The 9,197-nt window shown below is 40.4% G+C and overlaps 1 protein-coding gene across 3 annotated transcripts in view; it reads right to left on the minus strand.

Annotated features, from left to right (window-relative positions):
- trabd (TraB domain containing) overlaps window positions 1–8,911 on the minus strand; it is a 33,003-nt gene extending 24,092 nt beyond the window's left edge. For 2 of the 3 annotated variants that reach the window (XM_060843170.1, XM_060843168.1), the window contains exons 1-2: window positions 8,804–8,911; window positions 3,204–3,321 (exon numbers count right to left, since the gene is read on the minus strand). The gene's annotated coding sequence lies outside the window, so the exon portion shown is untranslated. Of the gene's footprint in view, window positions 1–3,203; window positions 3,322–8,438; window positions 8,527–8,803 lie in introns of those variants that run through there. The other variant, XM_060843169.1, reaches the window with a different exon arrangement.
- Window positions 8,912–9,197: the final 286 nt, after the last annotated feature.

Genomic DNA, 9,197 nt, shown 5'->3' on the forward strand with positions numbered 1-9,197 from the left:
TATGGCTACTCAACTCAGTCAAATGCCTTCTTTGCATCTAGAGAAATCACCAATCCCTGTATTGACTGTTGTTGACACACTTGAATTACATTAAGCAGCCGCCTAACATTATTGGAGGATCTGCAGCCCCTTTCGAAGCCAATCTGGTCCTTTTAACAATAGAAGGTAACAGTCTCCAGCCTTAATGCAAGAGTCTTAGGAAGGATTTTGAAGTCCATTTAAGAGTGAAATGGCCCAGGATGAAACAGTCCTCCAGGACTTTCCTTTTTTTAAGAATAAGCGAAATACTGGCCTCTCTCAGAGATGGCGGGAGACGATCATGACTGTATGAGTCATTGAACATGTTGAGCATTGGGCCTGACAGTAGGTTTATAAATTCCTTACAAAATTCACTGGGAAGTCCATTGGGACCGGGCGCCTTTCCACTCTGAAGTTGCTTCACAGCCTCCTGAACCTCTTGCTCTGATAAAGGGGAATTGAGAAAAGACTCTTGCTTGGGATCATGCCTGGGAGCTCTGGTTTCTTAAAAAAGGACTCTATCTTGGCCCACCCCTCCTCACAACCCTCAGATTGGTATAACTTAGAGTAAAATCTCAGGAATGCCACATTAATCTTTTTGGAATCACATTAGGTTCCCAGACCCTTCCCTAATCGACATCATGGCTTGAAGGGTGCTCCCTTTCTTGGCAAGATATGCTAGGTACTTGGCTGGCTTGTCACCAGGCTCATATAACCTTTGCTTTGCAACAGTAAACTCCTTCTTTGCTGTCTGCGATAGCACGGAATTCAATGCAGACCATAGCACCGTAAACCTCTGTAACTTGACTGAGGGCCTGTCAAAATAAGCCTTTTTGGCTGCATTCAAATGTGCTTCGACGAGACATTGCTGTTCACTCTTCTGCTGCTTCCTGGCAGAATAGGAAATAACTAACACATGGCATAGGCTTTAGCAGTTTCGCAAAGGACAGATGGGCTACTAACCGAGCCTGAGTTAATGTCTAGGAACACCTGAAATTCCCTACAGAAGTACTCCACAAAATTATCCTTAAGGATAAAGGGATCCATTCGCCAGTGCATCGGGCCCACTGTATTGTCCTAAATCTTAACCAATGGGTACACTGGAGCGTGATTGGAGATGGTAATGTTACCAATTGTACAAGATGCCACCAAGTCCAGGGTTGCCACTGGGGTCAGAAAAAAAAAAGCAATCCTGGTGTGACATCGGTGTGGATTGGAAAAAATTGTACAACCCCTGCCTGTAGGGTGGACACCCCCAGACGTCCACCAACCTAACTCCACAAAAAGATCCACTAACTGTTCAGTTTGTACAGAGGGTATCGGGAGGGGGTGAGGTTTGGGCAACCGATCTACTTTGGGATCCAAAGGATAGTTAAAATCTCCCCCTATAATGATATGCCAGGGCTACAGACTGATCAATTTAGAGAACGCTTCTACCAGAAATTTGAGGGGATGGGCCGGAGGGCAATAAACATTTAAAACACCATATTCATCCCCGTTTATCAGGGGCTTTGAGAATTACAAACCTCCCATGTGTGTCTTTAACACACTCTAGTAACTTAAATGGGAGATTCCTCCTAACCAATATAGCCATTCCCCTACTTCTGGTTCTAACAGATGAAAAGTAAACCTGATCAAAGCCATTCTGCTGTAGTTTCAAATGTTCTCTTTCATCCAAGAATGTCTCTCCTGTAACAAAGCCATATCCGCCTTTTCCATTCTAAGATTTGAAAGTACCTTCTTAATTGGTGATTGACTCGCCTTGATGTTCCAGGTACACCATTTAATTAAGTCATTAGCCATAATGTTCTGCAGTAACATTTAGATTCAAGAGAGGAGGCGCTCGAAACACAAATTGTTGAGTATTAGTGTTGCAAGATCCATCAAACATAAAAACTACATAAATTAAAACCACTACAGTTAACAAACTTGCAAAGCTGTCAAAGATTATATACAACAAAAAACAAAAAAAAAACAAGCCAACATATAAAGCGCCAACAGTGCTGAATAGGGAAGCTGTGTGATGTTTATCTTTGTCCACCCAGTTCAACACCAGCACCTCCACATAGTTATTAAACTTGAGAGGGTGCAGAAAAGGTTTACGAGGGTGTTGCTAGGACTGCAGGATTTAAGTTACAGAGGGAGGCTGAATAGGCTGAGGTTGTTTTATCAGAGGCTGAGGGCATGACCTTATAGAGGTTTATTAAAATCTTGAAGGGCATGGATAGGGTGAATAACCCTAGGGTGTGGGTAGTCCAAAACTAGAAGGTACAGGTTTACGGCGAGAGGGAAAAGATTTAAAAGATCTAAGGGGTAACATTTTCACGTGCAGGTCAGTATAAGTTTGGAATGAACTGCAGTGAGTGGTAGAGGTGGGTACAATTACAACATTTAAAAGGCAGCTGGATGGCTTTTGAGTAGGATGGCCTATGAGTAGGAAGGCTTTAGAGAGATATGGGCCAAATTCTGACAAATGCGATTAGGTCACATTTTGATGTCAGGTCGGTGCAGATGTGTTGAACCGAAGGGTCTATTTCCATGCTGTATGATTCTATGACTGGAATAGGCTTCTACAATGGTGCAAGTAACTTCACTCAAAGGAATTAGTCTAGGCTTGTCTTCACTTCACATTAATGATTTGTGCAAGATACAAAATGAAGGATTTGCAGCAGACAGTACTAGAATAAGTCTGGGGTCAGGATGCTTGTTTGTGCAACAAGTAGCAACGATTGACTGCATTGCTCAGTTCTACCATCACAGGTGGGAGAGTATCTGTTTTGCTTTGTGCAAATATTAAGATGAGCTATGAGTATGGATCACATTATTCATTCTGAGCTGAAGAGAATGCAAAGCAGGCAGCAACACTAAATCTTTACAGAAAGGTTCAGGGTACTAAAACTAAACAGCTTTTTTTCCTTCCCTCTAAACATGTGGAAATGGACATTCAGATATTCCCTGCAGAACTCAGGCCAAACAACCTTTAATCAAATTTCTGCAGCAGACTTACTGAAGTTTGCAACTATTCATTGCTTTATACAATAGAGACTCCAAAGCTCAAACTCTTCGAAGAAAAAAATGTGCAGACACTTGAATCTATAAATAGCTTATTATACATTTGTAACTACTCATTTCAGTCAGTGGTATTTAGTAAGAAAAGTAAAATTATCTATGAAAATACCACATACTGCTCCTAGAACACGTGGTCCTCTTCAGGTGCTGCACTGATGCCACAGGAAAAAATAAACACCAATTGCAATGAGATGCTGGAGCTTCATCACCTTGGGAACCACCATCAGTGTTATTCTGCAAATAAAACAGTTCAATAAAATTCCAAGCTTTATAAATAAAATTATTGTTTAAGCTCACAACAACTTTAATTTAGAGGACCGCCGACTCACTTCCATTAAGTATAATGCTCACAGGCGTGTTCGAAATCTCCTACTATCCAATCTGAAAATTACTGTGTGTTTTCTCTGGTTCACTATCCCACAAAATAAAGGGAATGCTATGGAGCAAGTTGCCTCCAAGTACTGGAACAAACTCGCATTTGTACACTGCTTTTTCCAAATTGAGGATGTTCAAAAACAAATCAAAACTAATGGAAGTACTTTTGAAGTGGCAATTGTTATAGGGCAAATATCGCAGTCAATTTATTCCCAGCAACATCTCACAAGTGCAATGAGATAATTGCTTATGTCTCTCAGTGACATAAACTGAAGGGTTAGTATTGGCTTAGCCTGTGGGTGAATGTCACTGCTCTTTCTTAAATGGCATTGTATATACACCCATTTCATTTTAATATCACAAATGAAATATGGCAACTCTAACAGTGTAGCACTTCCTCAGAACTGCTTTTCTGTTAGTCTAGACATCATGTTCAACACTGTCAAATGAAGCTTGGATTTCTGATCATCTACCTTATTTAGAGGAGTGTTACTATTGCACTGCAATTGACACCAAAATAAGAGAGATAAGTTTTGAGCACAAGGACACTTTTGGCACTAAAAGTGAATTCTAAATGACAGTCTTAGCTCCACAATAGCAAACGTTTTAGTTTTTTTATACTCAAGAGTACATAGAAGAATTTAACTGAACAGAAGATATCCAAACATCAACCATTACATAGACTCTGAAGAGTTAGCATCAGAATGCTATCTGAGCTCACTCCATTAGTATCAAACAGATTAGCCAATTTGAACAAAACAGGAATATCTTAATGGCTGACAAGCAAAATTTAAATACTTATTTCAATGAGTTGTCAAACTCAAATATGCAAATATACCAAAAGATGTTTGTGTCAGAGAAATGAATGATTCAGCACTCTAAGACACCTGGCCAGACAAGAATTAATATTCTGAGTTAAAGTTTTAGACTATCAATGCTGACAGCACTTTACACTACTTAAAGGGTGACCAAACATGCACCATTAAATGCAGAAATCCAAAAGGTGCAGTTTGAGTTGCTCTATTCCTTCAGCAGCTCCAAAAGGTGGAGGTAAAGCGATGATGATCATTTCTAATCTCTGAAGAAAGGTACTTCCAAACCTTTAGCCATCTCTGTGATGCAGATTTCTTATTTTCCAACATCAGTTTGAATCTTGTATGCCATCATGGGACGCTCCAGGTGTCTGGCCACAATGGCATTAACAAGGAGTTCAGTCTTATACAAGTATTCCAGCAGATAGAAAAGCAAGAAGCAAAAACACTTCACCTTTAATTCTTACATGTTACAGCTGGCAAAATAAGTGATTGGGATATACAAATGGGGTTAAAATATAAGACTTTAAAAAATACAAATTTGATCAAAGTGATGAAAACTGACATTCAACAAATATAAAATTACTCTTTCAGGGTCACTTTGGCAGTGATCTCAAACTTTGGATACCGCTGAGAACCAATCACATCTCATTCAACAAGATGCAACATTTTCAAGTATTTTTGGCAGCAGGGTTACAGCAGCGGAAGCTCTCACTTCATAAATGATTTATAATTGATTACATGGTGGGAAGACCTCAACTGTGCATCCAAGTGCTGAATCACTGATAACAGCTTCTGGGTTTCATATCTAATTTGGGTTTCGTATCTAACTGTGCACACACAGGGATACACGAATTTGCTGCCAGTTTCAGAGGAGTTATAATGGCGAATGCTGACTGTAATTTTGCCATTTAAATATTTGAAGCAGTTTGAAATTGCAAAGAGGATTGATGAGGACAGAGCAGTAGATGTGATCTATATTGGCTTCAGTAAGGTGTTTGACAAGGTTTCCCATGGGAGAGTGATTAGCAATACAGGGAAAACTAGCCATTTGGATACAGAACTGGCTCAAAGATCTGAGACAGAGGGTGGTGGTGAAGGGGTGTTTTTCAGACTGGAGGCCTGTGACCAGTGGAATGCCAGAAGGGTCATTGCTGGGTCCTCTACTTTTTGTCATTTACATAAATGATTTAGATGTGAGCATAAGAGGTACAGTTCGTAAATTGGCAGATTACACAAAAATTGGAGGTGTAATGGACAGCGAAGAGGGTTACCTCAGATTACAACAGGATCTTGACCAGATGGGCCAATGGGCTGAGAAGTGGCAGGTGGAGTTTAATTCAGATATATGCGAGGTGACGCATTTTGGGAAAGCAAATCTTAGCAGGGCTTATACACTTAATGGTAAGGTCCTATGGAGTGTTGCTGAACAAAGAGACCTTGGAGTGCAGATTCATAGCTCCTTGAAAGTGGAATCACAGGTAGATAAGATAGTGAAGGTGGCGTTTGGTATGCTTTCCTTTATTGGTCAGAGTACTGAGTACAGGAGTTAGGAGGTCATGTTGCGACTGTACAGGACATTGGTTCGGCCACTGTTGGAATGTTGCTTGCAATTCTTGTCTCCTTCCTATCGGAAAGATGTTGTGCAACTTGAAAGGGTTCAGAAGAGATTTACAATGATATTGAAGGATTTGAGCTATAGGGAGAGGTTGAACAGGCTGGGGCTGTTTTGCCTGGAGCGTACAGGCTGAGAGGTACCTATAGAGGTTTACAAAATCATGAGGGGCATGGATTGGGTAAACAGGCAAAGTCTTTTCCCTGGGGTCAGGGAATCCAGAACTAGAGGGCATGGGTTTAGGATGAGAGGGGAAAGATATAAAAGAGATCTACGGGGCAACGTTTTCACACAGAGGATGAAAATGTTGCGTCTTGTTGAATGAGATGTGATCGGTTCTCAGCAGTATCCAACAATTGTGATCACTGCCAAAGTGACCGAAAGAGTAATTTTATATTTGTTGAATGTCATTTTTCATACTCATTCAGTGTATGGAATGAGCTGCCAGAGGAAGTGGTGGAGGTTAGTACAACTGCAACATTTAAGAGGCATTTGGATGGGTACATGAACAGGAAGGGTTTGGAGGGATATGGGCCAGGTGCTGCCAGGTGGGACTAGATTGGGTTGGGATAGCTGGTTGGCATGGACGGGTTGGACTGAAGGGTCTGTTTCCATGCTGTACATCTCTATGACTCCACATTGCAGTTACAATGAAGATATATAGTAACTTTGCAAGAAAAGGTTTTGACTTATCCCCTTGAGTGTAGGTCAAACTTTAACAATGCAATAAGTATTAATTACTGACAAACAAGTATTTTAGCAGTGAATATTCAGTTTTAGAAGTGTGCAATCATATTCTTAAGGTTTTAAATGGAAATAAATTTTAAAAACATTTTACCTGTCTCATTCAATTTTTCCAATCCTTTTTATTTTTCTTTGTATACTTAGTCAAACATTAAAATTAACTATCCTAACATTTGCTGGATTAGATCTACACTATTCATTAAAAATTCTTCAAATGTGATAATCTTTAAACAATCACATCTGCTTATCCTGTTTGGACAAGTCCCAGATCACCTGTTGACTGTGCCATGGTGAAATGAATTTTTAAGCACAACACGTTCCAGTACAAAAGAATTTGAGCAAGTGCAAATCTAATGAACACCTAGTGCCATTTATTTATCACTGAGTCAAAATCCAAGCCAAGTTAAATAATCTGAGTCATTCTCTGCACTTGATTATTTTTTATAATCCCCATATTTTGATTTTGCCATGACAGAATGAAGGCAATTTCAAATTCAGTCATAGGAAAATCGTTAAAAAAATTGACTCAAACTTATTTATCTTTATTTGAATTTCACGAGCTCCTAACAGGCATCATGCCCACCAAAAAAATGTATTTCAGTAAATGTATGCACAATAACCAATTTATTGTATACTGGTCTCCTACTGAAATGGTAAAATAAAAGGTGAGACACATTTTGCTTTTGAAAATTATGGGTCTGTTTGATTATTCACTTGTACTATAAATGATATAGAAATAGCTTTTACAGACACAAGCCAGTCAAATTGTTTAAAATAGGATACATGCATTCAGGCTTCCTGAGGTGTTTTATTTGACTTATACCAGAGATATATCACAAAAATAGTTCCATTGAAATAAGGATGCCAGTGATTGTACCCTGTTTACAATTGTCAGAATACTGATAAGTACTGGATCAAAGCACGCAGATACAATTTCTCTAAAGTTCTGCCTTAAATAAGTTTATCTCAATGTAGATTCACGAATGGTTCACTCAATTCACTTAAGAGTAACAAAAATCTTTTTATTATTATAATAAAAAGATTTAAACATTAGGTAGTTGGACTGTTTGTTATGCACAAGTCAGTTTCATATTAAATATTTATTGCACAATTTGCTCTATAATTGAGAGGTTGGATGTTGTGTATCAATTATGGCGCAAAAATGCCACCCTGAAAGAAAATAAAATGCATCATACAAGGAAACACAATAAGCTTAAATAGCACGTAAAATAAACTTGTTTTTGGAATAAGAAATCATTATAACTGGCTATTTCTACCTAGTAAATACTATGAGAACTTTCATGAAACTGACTTGCTGTGATCATTGCATACGTGAGAGAGATAACGAGTGGGAAAAAAAACACACAGGATCAAGATCCAAACACATTTTCTGGATTACGAACTTAAAACCTTGCAATATCACTACATTTTTGACTAATTTCTCTTTTGGTTACAGATGATATACCTTAACCCGAAAAACTGCGCTTGACGTTACCTGCCGCTGTGACAATAAGCTCCTCATGCTGTGGGGCTTCCGCCGCCTTGAAATATTTTTAAAAGTTCGCTAAAAAGTTTCACAAATGTGGTGGCACATCAAGTTATCGACAAAAGGTGAAGCATCACCGTAAGTCAATGAAACAAATTTAGATTGTTCGGTTACTTACGGAATTCGTGGCAGTAGAGGCTTGAATCAAAACTGCATCCCACCATATGGCAGGGATGCTCCTGGTAAACTAAACTGACGGTGAACTTACTGATTGCACCACAAAAATCACGACAATACACCAACCCGAACAGCAACTCACCCTCGCCTGTTGGGACACCCGAACGGATTGAAGAGACTCAGAGTCACAAAGAAACTCCAACTGCAACCCGGCCGGCCAGCAGTGCTGACCATGATGGGCGGAGAGTCCGGCCGACCGCTGCACCCTGGGAAATGGAGTTTCAATCCCCCTTTCCCCAAACTGTCAGCCATCGTCACTAACGTCACGGAGGACTACAACTCCCAGAGCGCACTGCGGCCCCAACACATGCGCAATGCTTGGCGCTCACCTCCGTCAACCTAGGCCTCAGTCTCCCTCCCTCCGTCCGTCCCGCTTCACCCGTCGCGACAAAGGTCTCTGGTGTATGTCTGCGGAGACGGAGAAAACCCAGCAAGAGAGAAGTTTACCTCTCAGACATCCACCGATCAAATCCTCAATGGAAGCTCAGGCGCCGGCCAGAGTGCTGATGCCGGTTTCCGAAGGCGGTGATAGTGGTGGGTCCGAGAGCGGGAGCGCGCCCCCTGCCAGCTGGCCGCGGCGCGAACCCGCTAGGCCGTGACGTCACCCAGAGCCACAGTCAGCCCAGCTGTAGACAAAAGTTGGGCTTAGCTTCCCCACTCCCCAATGCCAAGGTTTTCACCTCAAGCTGGCTGACTGGGATTTTTCTTCAGAAAAAGTAATTTAATCCAAATCGTTTGAGTTGAATTAATTATTTACTGCGCCAACATAAGCATAATCAAATATTATTCTCAGAATCTTGAAATGTTTGACTCCTTTTCTGTCTCCAAAGAATGCTGTCTG

This window comes from Hemiscyllium ocellatum, chromosome 23 (genome assembly GCF_020745735.1).
Source record: "Hemiscyllium ocellatum isolate sHemOce1 chromosome 23, sHemOce1.pat.X.cur, whole genome shotgun sequence".
In the NCBI taxonomy this organism is placed as follows: domain Eukaryota; kingdom Metazoa; phylum Chordata; class Chondrichthyes; order Orectolobiformes; family Hemiscylliidae; genus Hemiscyllium; species Hemiscyllium ocellatum.